Raw genomic sequence first — 19,569 nt, forward strand, 5'->3', positions numbered from 1 at the left:
ATAAGACTCATCAGTGACGCTCAGATCAAAACAGTTTTGTAATTTTGGATCACAAATCAAGATATAAGACAGATCCAAACTATCATGTACACAGTGAGTACAAACACAAACCAACCTGGCATTTGGAATCTATAGCAATCGACAAATAAATTCAACAGTTTACTCATGTAAATAGTAATTAATAAAAGACTGCACACAGAAGCTAAATACATAGCAGTTCAAACTAAGAACAATGTTTGCACAGCCAAGTATACTTATCTATCAGAGTATCCACATTGTTTTTGCAAGTTGATGTGTGGTGTTCATTTATTTCAACGCTTTTCCATAACACAAGAGTTTGGCAGCAATTCAAATAATGTTCCTTTAGAACTATCACTAGGTTGCTACTGCCATGATCAGCATGACGATTGCCACGGTCTGCTTACCTTCCGGAGCACCTGATGCCACCTCGGTGGTTGATGGGGTTCATGTTACTCAGTCTTTGGTTTTTCTACGATGCATTTTGTTTACTTTTTTATGTCTTTAAATGGTATTTTTTGCTTTTTCTACAATGCATTTTGTTTACTTTTTTATGTCTATAAATGGGATTTTATTTTTACTATAGAAATTTATTGTTTTGAATAATGTGTTTGAATGACCTATATAAGTACATCTTTCGCCTGTTGTTTGTCAATATGTTCTGTTCTCTAGAACCACATTTAAGGAATAAAGCTATAATTTAATTTTGATAAGTGTTTTATACATACACAATATTTTTTCAAATGCATTAGAAGAAAATTATTTTATTTTGCATTGGTTCTTTTTAAGACATTACAGCAATTATACTCACAGATATTTCTGGTTTGTAAAAATTGGTAACTGCTTCGTGGTATATATTTGGTGTTGGATAAATTACAATCGTAAAACAAATATAATGTCGATTAAAGTTTAGTTGAAATCCCTTGAATATATTAGCAAATATTTCTGACATGGCATATATTGTTTGTTTACACGATTTTCAAACCAAAAGGAAAATGGTGTATGAAATAAAATATTATTATTTGTTGTCGCGAACGTTCTAACTCTATTAACGGTTCCAAACTTGTCTAATATAAGAAATAGTTGCAACCATGTACACTGTCCATTGTGAGTGTGTAAACACGATATGATTTACAGAAGTGAGTTGATAGATACTTCAGGCATATTCAAACTCAAATGTCGAGAAAAATGGCAATGCCATGGCAAAAACGATCAAAAGACAATGCCATGACAAGAACGATCAAATGACAATGCCATGTCAAGAACGATCAAAAGACAATGCCATGGCAAAAACGATCAAAAGACAATGCCATGACAAGAACGATCAAAAGACAATGCCATGTCAAGAACGATCAAAAGACAATGCCATGACAAGAACGATCAAAAGACAATGCCATGGGAAGAACGATCAAAAGACAATGCCATGGCAAGAACGACCACAAGACAATGCCATGGCAAGAACCATCGAATGACAAAGCCATGGCAAGAATGATCAAAAGACATTGCCATGACAAGAACGATCAAAAGACAATGCCATGGCAAGAACGATCAAAAGACAATGCCATGGCAAGAACGATTTAAAGACAATGCCATGGCAAGAACGATCAAAAGACAATGCCATGACAAGAACGATTAAAAGACAATGCCATGACAAGAACGATTAAAAGACAAAGCCATGGCAAGAACGATCAAAAGACAATGCCATGACAAGAACGATCAAAAGACAATGCCATGACAAGAACGATTAAAAGACAATGCCATGACAAGAACGATTAAAAGACAAAGCCATGGCAAGAACGATCAAAAGACAATGCCATGACAAGAACGATCAAAAGACAATGCCATGGGAAGAACGATCAAAAGACAAAGCCATGGCAAGAACGATCAAAAGACAATGCCATGACAAGAACGATCAAAAGACAATGCCATGGGAAGAACGATCAAAAGACAATGCCATGGCCAGAACAATCAAAAGACAATGCCATGGCAAGAACGATCAAAAGACAATGCCATGGGAAGAACGATCAAAAGACAATGCCATGGCAAGAACAATCAAAAGACAATGCCATGGCAAGAACGATCGAAAGACAATGCCATGGGAAGAACGATCAAAAGACAATGCCATTGCAAGAACGATCAAAAGATAATGCCATGGCAAGAACAATCAAAAGACAATGCCATGGCAAGAACAATCAAAAGACAATGCCATGGCAAGAACAATCAAAAGACAATGCCATGGCAAGAACGATCAAAAGACAATGCCATGGCAAGAACAATCAAAAGACAATGCCATGGCAAGAACAATCAAAAGACAATGCCATGGCAAGAACGATCAAAAGACAATGCCATGGGAAGAACGATCAAAAGACAATGCCATGGCAAGAACAATCGAAAGGCAATGCCATGGCAAGAACGATCGAAAGACAATGCCATGGGAAGAACGATCAAAAGACAATGCCATGGCAAGAACAATCAAAAGACAATGCCATGGCAAGAACAATCAAAAGACAATGCCATGGCAAGAACGATCAAAAGACAATGCCATGGCAAGAACGATCAAAAGACAATGCCATGACAAGAACGATTAAAAGACAATGCCATGACAAGAACGATTAAAAGACAAAGCCATGGCAAGAACGATCAAAAGACAATGCCATGACAAGAACGATCAAAAGACAATGCCATGGGAAGAACGATCAAAAGACAAAGCCATGGCAAGAACGATCAAAAGACAATGCCATGACAAGAACGATCAAAAGACAATGCCATGGGAAGAACGATCAAAAGACAATGCCATGGCCAGAACAATCAAAAGACAATGCCATGGCAAGAACGATCAAAAGACAATGCCATGGGAAGAACGATCAAAAGACAATGCCATGGCAAGAACAATCAAAAGACAATGCCATGGCAAGAACGATCGAAAGACAATGCCATGGGAAGAACGATCAAAAGACAATGCCATTGCAAGAACGATCAAAAGATAATGCCATGGCAAGAACAATCAAAAGACAATGCCATGGCAAGAACAATCAAAAGACAATGCCATGGCAAGAACAATCAAAAGACAATGCCATGGCAAGAACGATCAAAAGACAATGCCATGGCAAGAACAATCAAAAGACAATGCCATGGCAAGAACAATCAAAAGACAATGCCATGGCAAGAACGATCAAAAGACAATGCCATGGGAAGAACGATCAAAAGACAATGCCATGGCAAGAACAATCAAAAGGCAATGCCATGGCAAGAACGATCGAAAGACAATGCCATGGGAAGAACGATCAAAAGACAATGCCATGGCAAGAACAATCAAAAGACAATGCCATGGCAAGAACAATCAAAAGACAATGCCATGGCAAGAACGATCAAAAGACAATGCCATGGCAAGAACGATCAAAAGACAATGCCATGGGAAGAACGATCAAAAGACAATGCCATGGCAAGAACGATCGAAAGACAATGCCATGACAAGAACGATCAAAAGAAAATGCCATGGGAAGAACGATCAAAAGACAATGCCATGGGAAGAACGATCAAAAGACAATGCCATGGCAAGAACAATCAAAAGACAATACCATGGCAAGAACGATCAAAAGACAATGCCATGGGAAGAACGATCAAAAGACAATGCCATGGCAAGAACAATCAAAAGACAATGCCATGGCAAGAACAACCAAAAGACAATGCCATTGGAAGAACGATCAAAAGACAATGCCATGACAAGAACGATTAAAAGACAATGCCATGGCAAGAACGATCAAAAGACAATGCCATGACAAGAACGATTAAAAGACAAAGCCATGGCAAGAACGATCAAAAGACAATGCCATGACAAGAACGATCAAAAGACAATGCCATGGCAAGAACGATCAAAAGACAATGCCATGGGAAGAACGATCAAAAGACAATGCCATGGCAAGAACGATCGAAAGACAATGCCATGACAAGAACGATCAAAAGAAAATGCCATGGGAAGAACGATCAAAAGACAATGCCATGGGAAGAACGATCAAAAGACAATGCCATGGCAAGAACAATCAAAAGACAATACCATGGCAAGAACGATCAAAAGACAATGCCATGGGAAGAACGATCAAAAGACAATGCCATGGCAAGAACAATCAAAAGACAATGCCATGGCAAGAACAACCAAAAGACAATGCCATTGGAAGAACGATCAAAAGACAATGCCATGACAAGAACGATTAAAAGACAATGCCATGGCAAGAACGATCAAAAGACAATGCCATGACAAGAACGATTAAAAGACAAAGCCATGGCAAGAACGATCAAAAGACAATGCTATGACAAGAACGATCAAAAGACAATGCCATGGGAAGAACGATCAAAAGACAATGCCATGGCAAGAACAATCAAAAGACAATGCCATGGCAAGAACGATCAAAAGACAATGCCATGGGAAGAACGATCAAAAGACAATGCCATGGCAAGAACAATCAAAAGACAATGCCATGGCAAGAACGATCGAAAGACAATGCCATGGGAAAAACGATCAAAAGACGATGCCATGGCAAGAACAATCAAAAGACAATGCCATGGCAAGAACAATCAAAAGACAATGCCATGGCAAGAACAATCAAAAGACAATGCCATGGCAAGAACAATCAAAAGACAATGCCATGGCAAGAACGATCAAAAGACAATGCCATGGCAAGAACAATCAAAAGACAATGCCAGTGCAAGAACAATCAAAAGACAATGCCATGGCAAGAACGATCAAAAGACAATGCCATGGCAAGAACGATCAAAAGACAATGCCATGGCAAGAACAATCAAAAGACAATGCCATGGCAAGAACGATCGAAAGACAATGCCATGGGAAGAACGATCAAAAGACAATGCCTTGGCAAGAACAATCAAAAGACAATGCCATGGCAAGAACAATCAAAAGACAACGCCATGGCAAGAACGATCAAAAGACAATGCCATGGGAAGAACGATCAAAAGACAATGCCATGGGAAGAACAATCAAAAGACAATGCCATGGCAAGAACGATCGAAAGACAATGCCATGACAAGAACGATCAAAAGACAATGCCATGGCAAGAACAATCAAAAGACAATGCCATGGCAAGAACAATCAAAAGACAATGCCATGGGAAGAACGATCAAAAGACAATGCCATGGGAAGAACGATCAAAAGACAATGCCATGACAAGAACGATCAAAAGACAATGCCATGGGAAGAACGATCAAAAAACAATGCCATGGCAAGAACGATCAAAAGACAATGCCATGGCAAGAACGATCGAATGACAATGACATGGCAAGACCGATCGAAATACAATGCCATGACAAAAACGATCAAAAGACAATGCCATAGGAAGAACGATCAAAAGACAATGCCATGGGAAGAACAATCAAAAGACAATGCCATGGGAAGAACAATCAAAAGACAATGCCATGGGAAGAACGATCAAAAGACAATGCCATGACAAGAACGATCAAAAGACAATGCCATGACAAGAACGATCAAAAGACAATGCCATGGGAAGAATGATCAAAAGACAATGCCATGGGAAAAACGATCAAAAGACAATGCCATGGCAAGAACGATCGAAAGATAATGCCATGACAAGAACGATCAAAAGACAATGCCATGGGAAGAACGATCAAAAGACAATGCCATGGCAGGAACAATCAAAAGACAATGCCATGGCAAGAACAATCAAAAGACAATGCCATGGGAAGAACGATCAAAAGACAATGCCATGGGAAGAACGATCAAAAGACAATGCCATGGCAAGAACGATCAAAAGACAATGCCATGACAAGAACGATCAAGAGACAATGCCATGGGAAGAACGATCAAAAGACAATGCCATGACAAGAACGATCAAAAGACAATGCCATGGGAAGAACGATCAAAAGACAATGCCATGACAAGAACGATCAAAAGACAATGCCATGGGACGAACAATCAAAAGACAATGCCATGGCAAGAACAATCAAAAGACAATGCCATGGCAAGAACAATCAAAAGACAATGCCATGGGAAGAACGATCAAAAGACAATGCCATGGCAAGAACGATCAAAAGACAATGCCATGACAAGAACGATCAAAAGACAATGCCATGGGAAGAACGATCAAAAGACAATGCCATGGCAAGAACAATCAAAAGACAATGCCATGGCAAGAACAATCAAAAGACAATGCCATGACAAGAACGATCAAAAGACAATGCCATGGGAAGAACGATCAAAAGACAATGCCATGGGAAGAACGATCAAAAGACAATGCCATGGCAGGAACAATCAAAAGACAATGCCATGGCAAGAACAATCAAAAGACAATGCCATGGGAAGAACGATCAAAAGACAATGCCATGGCAAGAACGATCAAAAGACAATGCCATGACAAGAACGATCAAGAGACAATGCCATGGCAAGAACGATCAAAAGACAATGCCATGACAAGAACGATCAAAAGACAATGCCATGGGAAGAACGATCAAAAGACAATGCCATGACAAGAACGATCAAAAGACAATGCCATGGGAAGAACGATCAAAAGACAATGCCATGGCAAGAACAATCAAAAGATAATGCCATGGCAAGAACAATTAAAAGACAATGCCATGGGAAGAACGATCAAAAGACAATGCCATGGCAGGAACAATCAAAAGACAATGCCATGGCAAGAACGATCAAAAGACAATGCCATGGCAAGAACGATCAAAAGACAATGCCATGGCAAGAACGATCAAAAGACAATGCCATGACAAGAACGATTAAAAGACAATGCCATGACAAGAACGATTAAAAGACAAAGCCATGGCAAGAACGATCAAAAGACAATGCCATGACAAGAACGATCAAAAGACAATGCCATGGGAAGAACGATCAAAAGACAAAGCCATGGCAAGAACGATCAAAAGACAATGCCATGACAAGAACGATCAAAAGACAATGCCATGGGAAGAACGATCAAAAGACAATGCCATGGCCAGAACAATCAAAAGACAATGCCAGTGCAAGAACAATCAAAAGACAATGCCATGGCAAGAACGATCAAAAGACAATGCCATGGCAAGAACGATCAAAAGACAATGCCATGGCAAGAACAATCAAAAGACAATGCCATGGCAAGAACGATCGAAAGACAATGCCATGGGAAGAACGATCAAAAGACAAAGCCATGGCAAGAACGATCAAAAGACAATGCCATGACAAGAACGATCAAAAGACAATGCCATGGGAAGAACGATCAAAAGACAATGCCATGGCAAGAACAATCAAAAGACAATGCCATGGCAAGAACAACCAAAAGACAATGCCATTGGAAGAACGATCAAAAGACAATGCCATGACAAGAACGATTAAAAGACAATGCCATGGCAAGAACGATCAAAAGACAATGCCATGACAAGAACGATTAAAAGACAAAGCCATGGCAAGAACGATCAAAAGACAATGCCATGACAAGAACGATCAAAAGACAATGCCATGGCAAGAACGATCAAAAGACAATGCCATGGGAAGAACGATCAAAAGACAATGCCATGGCAAGAACGATCGAAAGACAATGCCATGACAAGAACGATCAAAAGAAAATGCCATGGGAAGAACGATCAAAAGACAATGCCATGGGAAGAACGATCAAAAGACAATACCATGGCAAGAACGATCAAAAGACAATGCCATGGGAAGAACGATCAAAAGACAATGCCATGGCAAGAACAATCAAAAGACAATGCCATGGCAAGAACAACCAAAAGACAATGCCATTGGAAGAACGATCAAAAGACAATGCCATGACAAGAACGATTAAAAGACAATGCCATGGCAAGAACGATCAAAAGACAATGCCATGACAAGAACGATTAAAAGACAAAGCCATGGCAAGAACGATCAAAAGACAATGCCATGACAAGAACGATCAAAAGACAATGCCATGGGAAGAACGATCAAAAGACAATGCCATGGCAAGAACAATCAAAAGACAATGCCATGGCAAGAACGATCAAAAGACAATGCCATGGGAAGAACGATCAAAAGACAATGCCATGGCAAGAACAATCAAAAGACAATGCCATGGCAAGAACGATCGAAAGACAATGCCATGGGAAAAACGATCAAAAGACGATGCCATGGCAAGAACAATCAAAAGACAATGCCATGGCAAGAACAATCAAAAGACAATGCCATGGCAAGAACAATCAAAAGACAATGCCATGGCAAGAACAATCAAAAGACAATGCCATGGCAAGAACGATCAAAAGACAATGCCATGGCAAGAACAATCAAAAGACAATGCCAGTGCAAGAACAATCAAAAGACAATGCCATGGCAAGAACGATCAAAAGACAATGCCATGGCAAGAACGATCAAAAGACAATGCCATGGCAAGAACAATCAAAAGACAATGCCATGGCAAGAACGATCGAAAGACAATGCCATGGGAAGAACGATCAAAAGACAATGCCATGGCAAGAACAATCAAAAGACAATGCCATGGCAAGAACAATCAAAAGACAACGCCATGGCAAGAACGATCAAAAGACAATGCCATGGGAAGAACGATCAAAAGACAATGCCATGGGAAGAACAATCAAAAGACAATGCCATGGCAAGAACGGTCGAAAGACAATGCCATGACAAGAACGATCAAAAGACAATGCCATGGCAAGAACAATCAAAAGACAATGCCATGGCAAGAACAATCAAAAGACAATGCCATGGGAAGAACGATCAAAAGACAATGCCATGGGAAGAACGATCAAAAGACAATGCCATGACAAGAACGATCAAAAGACAATGCCATGGGAAGAACGATCAAAAAACAATGCCATGGCAAGAACGATCAAAAGACAATGCCATGGCAAGAACGATCGAATGACAATGACATGGCAAGACCGATCGAAATACAATGCCATGACAAAAACGATCAAAAGACAATGCCATAGGAAGAACGATCAAAAGACAATGCCATGGGAAGAACAATCAAAAGACAATGCCATGGGAAGAACAATCAAAAGACAATGCCATGGGAAGAACGATCAAAAGACAATGCCATGACAAGAACGATCAAAAGACAATGCCATGACAAGAACGATCAAAAGACAATGCCATGGGAAGAATGATCAAAAGACAATGCCATGGGAAAAACGATCAAAAGACAATGCCATGGCAAGAACGATCGAAAGATAATGCCATGACAAGAACGATCAAAAGACAATGCCATGGGAAGAACGATCAAAAGACAATGCCATGGCAGGAACAATCAAAAGACAATGCCATGGCAAGAACAATCAAAAGACAATGCCATGGGAAGAACGATCAAAAGACAATGCCATGGGAAGAACGATCAAAAGACAATGCCAATGCAAGAACGATCAAAAGACAATGCCATGACAAGAACGATCAAGAGACAATGCCATGGGAAGAACGATCAAAAGACAATGCCATGACAAGAACGATCAAAAGACAATGCCATGGGAAGAACGATCAAAAGACAATGCCATGACAAGAACGATCAAAAGACAATGCCATGGGACGAACAATCAAAAGACAATGCCATGGCAAGAACAATCAAAAGACAATGCCATGGCAAGAACAATCAAAAGACAATGCCATGGGAAGAACGATCAAAAGACAATGCCATGGCAAGAACGATCAAAAGACAATGCCATGACAAGAACGATCAAAAGACAATGCCATGGGAAGAACGATCAAAAGACAATGCCATGGCAAGAACAATCAAAAGACAATGCCATGGCAAGAACAATCAAAAGACAATGCCATGACAAGAACGATCAAAAGACAATGCCATGGGAAGAACGATCAAAAGACAATGCCATGGGAAGAACGATCAAAAGACAATGCCATGGCAGGAACAATCAAAAGACAATGCCATGGCAAGAACAATCAAAAGACAATGCCATGGGAAGAACGATCAAAAGACAATGTCATGGCAAGAACGATCAAAAGACAATGCCATGACAAGAACGATCAAGAGACAATGCCATGGGAAGAACGATCAAAAGACAATGCCATGACAAGAACGATCAAAAGACAATGCCATGGGAAGAACGATCAAAAGACAATGCCATGACAAGAACGATCAAAAGACAATGCCATGGGAAGAACGATCAAAAGACAATGCCATGGCAAGAACAATCAAAAGATAATGCCATGGCAAGAACAATTAAAAGACAATGCCATGGGAAGAACGATCAAAAGACAATGCCATGGCAGGAACAATCAAAAGACAATGCCATGGCAAGAACGATCAAAAGACAATGCCATGGCAAGAACGATCAAAAGACAATGCCATGGCAAGAACGATCAAAAGACAATGCCATGACAAGAACGATTAAAAGACAATGCCATGACAAGAACGATTAAAAGACAAAGCCATGGCAAGAACGATCAAAAGACAATGCCATGACAAGAACGATCAAAAGACAATGCCATGGGAAGAACGATCAAAAGACAAAGCCATGGCAAGAACGATCAAAAGACAATGCCATGACAAGAACGATCAAAAGACAATGCCATGGGAAGAACGATCAAAAGACAATGCCATGGCCAGAACAATCAAAAGACAATGCCAGTGCAAGAACAATCAAAAGACAATGCCATGGCAAGAACGATCAAAAGACAATGCCATGGCAAGAACGATCAAAAGACAATGCCATGGCAAGAACAATCAAAAGACAATGCCATGGCAAGAACGATCGAAAGACAATGCCATGGGAAGAACGATCAAAAGACAAAGCCATGGCAAGAACGATCAAAAGACAATGCCATGACAAGAACGATCAAAAGACAATGCCATGGGAAGAACGATCAAAAGACAATGCCATGGCAAGAACAATCAAAAGACAATGCCAGTGCAAGAACAATCAAAAGACAATGCCATGGCAAGAACGATCAAAAGACAATGCCATGGCAAGAACGATCAAAAGACAATGCCATGGCAAGAACAATCAAAAGACAATGCCATGGCAAGAACGATCGAAAGACAATGCCATGGGAAGAACGATCAAAAGACAATGCCATGGCCAGAACAATCAAAAGACAATGCCATGGCAAGAACGATCAAAAGACAATGCCATGGGAAGAACGATCAAAAGACAATGCCATGGCAAGAACAATCAAAAGACAATGCCATGGCAAGAACAATCGAAAGACAATGCCATGGGAAGAACGATCAAAAGACAATGCCATTGCAAGAACGATCAAAAGATAATGCCATGGCAAGAACAATCAAAAGACAATGCCATGGCAAGAACAATCAAAAGACAATGCCATGGCAAGAACAATCAAAAGACAATGCCATGGCAAGAACGATCAAAAGACAATGCCATGGCAAGAACAATCAAAAGACAATGCCATGGCAAGAACAATCAAAAGACAATGCCATGGCAAGAACGATCAAAAGACAATGCCATGGGAAGAACGATCAAAAGACAATGCCATGGCAAGAACAATCGAAAGGCAATGCCATGGCAAGAACGATCGAAAGACAATGCCATGGGAAGAACGATCAAAAGACAATGCCATGGCAAGAACAATCAAAAGACAATGCCATGGCAAGAACAATCAAAAGACAATGCCATGGCAAGAACGATCAAAAGACAATGCCATGGCAAGAACGATCAAAAGACAATGCCATGACAAGAACGATTAAAAGACAATGCCATGACAAGAACGATTAAAAGACAAAGCCATGGCAAGAACGATCAAAAGACAATGCCATGACAAGAACGATCAAAAGACAATGCCATGGGAAGAACGATCAAAAGACAAAGCCATGGCAAGAACGATCAAAAGACAATGCCATGACAAGAACGATCAAAAGACAATGCCATGGGAAGAACGATCAAAAGACAATGCCATGGCCAGAACAATCAAAAGACAATGCCATGGCAAGAACGATCAAAAGACAATGCCATGGGAAGAACGATCAAAAGACAATGCCATGGCAAGAACAATCAAAAGACAATGCCATGGCAAGAACGATCGAAAGACAATGCCATGGGAAGAACGATCAAAAGACAATGCCATTGCAAGAACGATCAAAAGATAATGCCATGGCAAGAACAATCAAAAGACAATGCCATGGCAAGAACAATCAAAAGACAATGCCATGGCAAGAACAATCAAAAGACAATGCCATGGCAAGAACGATCAAAAGACAATGCCATGGCAAGAACAATCAAAAGACAATGCCATGGCAAGAACAATCAAAAGACAATGCCATGGCAAGAACGATCAAAAGACAATGCCATGGGAAGAACGATCAAAAGACAATGCCATGGCAAGAACAATCAAAAGGCAATGCCATGGCAAGAACGATCGAAAGACAATGCCATGGGAAGAACGATCAAAAGACAATGCCATGGCAAGAACAATCAAAAGACAATGCCATGGCAAGAACAATCAAAAGACAATGCCATGGCAAGAACGATCAAAAGACAATGCCATGGCAAGAACGATCAAAAGACAATGCCATGGGAAGAACGATCAAAAGACAATGCCATGGCAAGAACGATCGAAAGACAATGCCATGACAAGAACGATCAAAAGAAAATGCCATGGGAAGAACGATCAAAAGACAATGCCATGGGAAGAACGATCAAAAGACAATGCCATGGCAAGAACAATCAAAAGACAATACCATGGCAAGAACGATCAAAAGACAATGCCATGGGAAGAACGATCAAAAGACAATGCCATGGCAAGAACAATCAAAAGACAATGCCATGGCAAGAACAACCAAAAGACAATGCCATTGGAAGAACGATCAAAAGACAATGCCATGACAAGAACGATTAAAAGACAATGCCATGGCAAGAACGATCAAAAGACAATGCCATGACAAGAACGATTAAAAGACAAAGCCATGGCAAGAACGATCAAAAGACAATGCCATGACAAGAACGATCAAAAGACAATGCCATGGGAAGAACGATCAAAAGACAATGCCATGGCAAGAACAATCAAAAGACAATGCCATGGCAAGAACGATCAAAAGACAATGCCATGGGAAGAACGATCAAAAGACAATGCCATGGCAAGAACAATCAAAAGACAATGCTATGGCAAGAACGATCGAAAGACAATGCCATGGGAAAAACGATCAAAAGACAATGCCATGGCAAGAACAATCAAAAGACAATGCCATGGCAAGAACAATCAAAAGACAATGCCATGGCAAGAACAATCAAAAGACAATGCCATGGCAAGAACAATCAAAAGACAATGCCATGGCAAGAACGATCAAAAGACAATGCCATGGCAAGAACAATCAAAAGACAATGCCAGTGCAAGAACAATCAAAAGACAATGCCATGGCAAGAACGATCAAAAGACAATGCCATGGCAAGAACGATCAAAAGACAATGCCATGGCAAGAACAATCAAAAGACAATGCCATGGCAAGATGATCGAAAGACAATGCCATGGGAAGAACGATCAAAAGACAATGCCATGGCAAGAACAATCAAAAGACAATGCCATGGCAAGAACAATCAAAAGACAACGCCATGGCAAGAACGATCAAAAGACAATGCCATGGGAAGAACGATCAAAAGACAATGCCATGGGAAGAACAATCAAAAGACAATGCCATGGCAAGAACGATCGAAAGACAATGCCATGACAAGAACGATCAAAAGACAATGCCATGGCAAGAACAATCAAAAGACAATGCCATGGCAAGAACAATCAAAAGACAATGCCATGGGAAGAACGATCAAAAGACAATGCCATGGGAAGAACGATCAAAAGACAATGCCATGACAAGAACGATCAAAAGACAATGCCATGGGAAGAACGATCAAAAAACAATGCCATGGCAAGAACGATCAAAAGACAATGCCATGGCAAGAACGATCGAATGACAATGACATGGCAAGACCGATCGAAATACAATGCCATGACAAAAACGATCAAAAGACAATGCCATAGGAAGAACGATCAAAAGACAATGCCATGGGAAGAACAATCAAAAGACAATGCCATGGGAAGAACAATCAAAAGACAATGCCATGGGAAGAACGATCAAAAGACAATGCCATGACAAGAACGATCAAAAGACAATGCCATGACAAGAACGATCAAAAGACAATGCCATGGGAAGAATGATCAAAAGACAATGCCATGGGAAAAACGATCAAAAGACAATGCCATGGCAAGAACGATCGAAAGATAATGCCATGACAAGAACGATCAAAAGACAATGCCATGGGAAGAACGATCAAAAGACAATGCCATGGCAGGACGAATCAAAAGACAATGCCATGGCAAGAACAATCAAAAGACAATGCCATGGGAAGAACGATCAAAAGACAATGCCATGGGAAGAACGATCAAAAGACAATGCCATGGCAAGAACGATCAAAAGACAATGCCATGACAAGAACGATCAAGAGACAATGCCATGGGAAGAACGATCAAAAGACAATGCCATGACAAGAACGATCAAAAGACAATGCCATGGGAAGAACGATCAAAAGACAATGCCATGACAAGAACGATCAAAAGACAATGCCATGGGACGAACAATCAAAAGACAATGCCATGGCAAGAACAATCAAAAGACAATGCCATGGCAAGAACAATCAAAAGACAATGCCATGGGAAGAACGATCAAAAGACAATGCCATGGCAAGAACGATCAAAAGACAATGCCATGACAAGAACGATCAAAAGACAATGCCATGGGAAGAACGATCAAAAGACAATGCCATGGCAAGAACAATCAAAAGACAATGCCATGGCAAGAACAATCAAAAGACAATGCCATGACAAGAACGATCAAAAGACAATGCCATGGGAAGAACGATCAAAAGACAATGCCATGGGAAGAACGATCAAAAGACAATGCCATGGCAGGAACAATCAAAAGACAATGCCATGGCAAGAACAATCAAAAGACAATGCCATGGGAAGAACGATCAAAAGACAATGCCATGGGAAGAACGATCAAAAGACAATGCCATGACAAGAACGATCAAGAGACAATGCCATGGGAAGAACGATCAAAAGACAATGCCATGACAAGAACGATCAAAAGACAATGCCATGGGAAGAACGATCAAAAGACAATGCCATGACAAGAACGATCAAAAGACAATGCCATGGGAAGAACGATCAAAAGACAATGCCATGGCAAGAACAATCAAAAGATAATGCCATGGCAAGAACAATCAAAAGACAATGCCATGGCAAGAACGATCAAAAGACAATGCCATGGCAGGAACAATCAAAAGACAATGCCATGGCAAGAACGATCAAAAGACAATGCCATGGCAAGAACGATCAAAAGACAATGCCATGGCAAGAACGATCAAAAGACAATGCCATGACAAGAACGATCAAAAGACAATGCCATGGCAAGAACAATCAAAAGACAATGCCATGGCAAGAACAATCAAAAGACAATGCCATGACAAGAACGATCAAAAGACAATGCCATGGGAAGAACGATCAAAAGACAATGCCATGGCAAGAACGATCAAAAGACAATGCCATGGCAAGAACGATCAAAAGACAATGCCATGGCAAGAACGATCAAAAGACAATGCCATGGCAAGAACGATCGAAAGACAAACAACAGGATATGAAACACAACATAGAAAACTAGATACTGAGCTACACGAGTCACACAAAAAAAATGGGTTAAGGCGGCTCGCGGGTCTAAATTAACTTCTTTTTTCTAATATAGGATTTTCCTATGTTTTTCTATGATTAAACTTTATCTTATACCTAATGGAAATATATAAAATAAAAATATGGGGTCACCGTTCATTTAAACTCACAATTTGCCTCCGAAAGAAGCATTCATTTTTGAAAATGTCCTTTTTTTTTGTAGATCTAATAGGAGAAATATTGGTAATATCGAAATAAAAAAAGAACTAAATTACAGAAATCGCTAAAATGTTACAATTATTTAGTTTATGTACAGCTTGTTTGAAAACAATAATAAAAAATATAGGTCACCGATGAGTTAAAAAAGATATTTCAATTTAAACATCCAAAAAAGACATTTTTGCACCAAAGGGAGATAATTTGGAGCTTTTTCAATGATATGAACACTCTAAAAGTCATCTGTGGCCAAACCAAATCGATTTTTCTATGTGATTTTTGTGCCATATTATAAAGTATTGGCTAATTGTGTAATAAATAAAACTTGTAATGAAAAAACAAATGTGTAATTTTTTGCCGATTTTTTTATACCCGCGAGCCTCCTTAAGTGCAGATCCTGTTTCACATGTAGTACCATGACATTATATATAGTTATAGCTTGAAATATTGCTTATACACAGGTACATTTAGGGGGCAGCTGAAGGACGCCTCCGGGTGCGGGAATTTCTCGCTACATTGAAGACCTATTGGTGACCTTCTGTTGTTGTTGGTTTTTTTTTTTGGTTGGGTTGTTGTCTCTTTGACACATTCCCCATTTCTATTCTCAATTTTATTATTGATTATGAATACCGTATATTAACCTAAAGGTATCTTTAGATTTAATAATTTTGAGTGGTTATTTCAATATTCATTGACCTTAATTCTTTATAAACTATAACTTCAACTGTTAATTATAAATCAAATTGTAGAGCCGATTTGTATTTCACAATACCTTGTATCATATTTATGATATAAGGTGATCGTTTGTACAAACAACGTTACATAGCCGTCTCATCTGCATGTTCGAACATTAGATTGACAGATATTCTGTCCGCATTGAAAGAGGGTCTTCATAAAATACTGTGAAACTGTTTACTCGGGTAGTGGTATTCATTTTAATTTTTAAGACTTGTACCTCGAATTTTACAAAAGCGGCAACCTCAGCACCATAACCTATAATAAACGAGTCTAATTTTATTTGGAAATTATCAATTTCCCCACCTTAGTACTAATTTTCCCCATCTAAGTACCAATTTTATCCAACTTAATACCAATTTTCCAACTGATTCGATATTCATGGGCTTGCTGCTGCTACTCAGAGTCTGAACAGAAAATTGATAAACCAGGGGTATTTTACAGAACATATCGTCCTTTTTTCTAAAATAGTTCATCAGAAGGTACCAAGACCTTGTTGATACATGTTCTGTATCATCTAAACAAATGATACACGACGGTCATGAAGTAAATATTTTAGGCACAGACGTTGTGTATCATCTTTATTTGTCTTTTCATAATATTGCTGTTACCTATCTTTGATAGTATCCATTTGTATGCGACTGTCATACAAATGAAAGGTTTAACTAGATATAAAACCAGGTTTGATATACAATTTTCCACATAAGAACCGGCGTTTTACGTTTCCGCAAATTGGCATTACTTTTCCGCGAAAAAAAGATGACGTTTCCGGAAAAAAAAGTTTACGTTCCGCAAATAAATATCTTACTTTTCCGAAAAAAAAATTAACTATTCCGGAAAAAATAAATTATTACTTTTCCGCGAATAATTAAGGAATACCTATTGATCGAAAGCAAAGCTATAATAAAAAATAAATATGCATTAAGTTAAAGGTCATCATAACATGTAAGTAAAAAACATCATTAAAATGTATGAAAACGTATGTTCAAACATATCTTGATATGAGTTCATAAGTCAGTTCTGGCAGAATGTTTGAAGCCAACACGTCGTGCAAAGACCATAGGAGCACATTCACAGTTTACAAGTTCTGTGTTTTGTTTAGGAAGGAAGTCCATCTTCTCCTTTTCATACTTCCGAACGGGTGCTTTTACAGTTAGAGTTCTCATCTTTATGTAAGATGTTGTTTTCAGTTTCAATAACACATCGACAAAGACAAATATGGTAGGATGGTTAGCTTAAATCTGCTCGCACAGGTAGACACTAAAAGACTCGACACCATTCGTTGTTCTCTTTTCCTCGGGGTCAGGGGTGATGCCCAAATGCTTGGTGGAAATCTAATTGCCACCCATATGAAATTCCAATATATAATCGGTAGACCTCATGCATTTATCTTCAGATGGAGCATCGGCAATTAATTCAACAAAGCATTCTTTAATCATGTCAGTTGGCAAGTAAGCCAAACCAAAGATTTCTCAATGAAGTTTAACTCATCCTTACTCGAGTAAACTAGTTATATCTAGTTAATTGTAGCTATACTGAGATCAGAACATTTGTTTTATTATTTATTTTTTTTTTATCACATATGTACATTCAAATCTTTATAATTTACCAGGTAAATTTGCGGAAAAGTAATAAATGCAAATTGCGGAAACGTATTACTTTAAATTTGCGGAAACGTAGTATTGGGACTTTGAATAATTAGCGGAAATGCAATACGCCCATAAGAACATGTCCGTTCCAAGTCAGGAATATGACAGTTGTAAATAAAGGCAACAGTAGTATACCGCTGTTCAAAACTTATAAATCCATGGACAAAAACTAAATCGGGGTAACAAACTAAAACCGAGAACAACGACACAACATAAAAATGAAACACACACACAGAAACGGACTAAGCATACGTTTGATTTGTTTGAGCTTTTGATTTTGCAATTTGTTTAGGGACTTTCTGTTAAGAATTTTCCTCGGAGTTCGGTATTTTTGTTAAGAGCAAAGACCTTCAACACTCGAAGCTCACATGCTACTACACGACTACTTAGGCCACAGAGGCGGTTGGTTCACTATTTGGTCAAAAAATATTATTAAACCAAAAAGCAAAATATTCTAACATTGAAATACATTGCACGTCTGAGAACTCTTATTTTTATGATTTTAAATTATCGTTGTTTTCATGGCTTTCAGGTGCAATAAGTTGATTGCACTTAAATATTTGTTAATTGTTGGTTATGTTCACCCATGCCGTAAATGTGTCACTCTAAGCGAAAAGGTGCACAATTTCGTACAAATCTTGATGATATTTGTACACACAACCCAATTACTAGTATTTAAAAAAAAAAGTGTTTGTATAGATTTACGTTGAATCTCGGATGTGGTGTCCTTAATTTTCCCATTGTTGAATGGAAAATGCATTTTCTAGCAACAAGGAACCATGTTTGAGGCCCCAACTCCTTCAAAATGTTGAAAAAATATTAACATATTGTATTTTCATTGGTAAAGGTGTTACTAAATGTCTATACACGTACCAAAGTGAGTAAACGGACATTCGAAATCAAAAATGAATAAACAAACGAAAAACGGATGTATGAACTAACAAAGGTAAATAAAATATATACAGTTGTGTCAACAAATTTTTAAAAGCTCCGGATGCTCTCGTGCAGCTCATAATCAACATAGTTATATAATGTCATTGTTAAATGCAACATCAAGGTACTTTGTCAACAAAAACTCAAATAGACAATCAAATTAGTAAGCATAATGCTGTTTGAAATTTTGCTTATAATTCCTCGTAACCTCTCTTTGTAATGCATTTGATGTGTTGAGAAAAACATAGGTACAGTAAATCATTGCAAATACAAATTTCAAAACTCTAAAATATCTATTTATCATTTAATAACGATATAAATTAATTTTCCAGAGACATGCATTTGAGGCTTAATTTAAATTGCTTCATATATATATTTAGATTTTCTTCAAAT

Source organism: Mytilus trossulus, chromosome 2 (assembly GCF_036588685.1).
Source record: "Mytilus trossulus isolate FHL-02 chromosome 2, PNRI_Mtr1.1.1.hap1, whole genome shotgun sequence".
Classification (NCBI taxonomy): Eukaryota; Metazoa; Mollusca; class Bivalvia; order Mytilida; family Mytilidae; genus Mytilus; species Mytilus trossulus.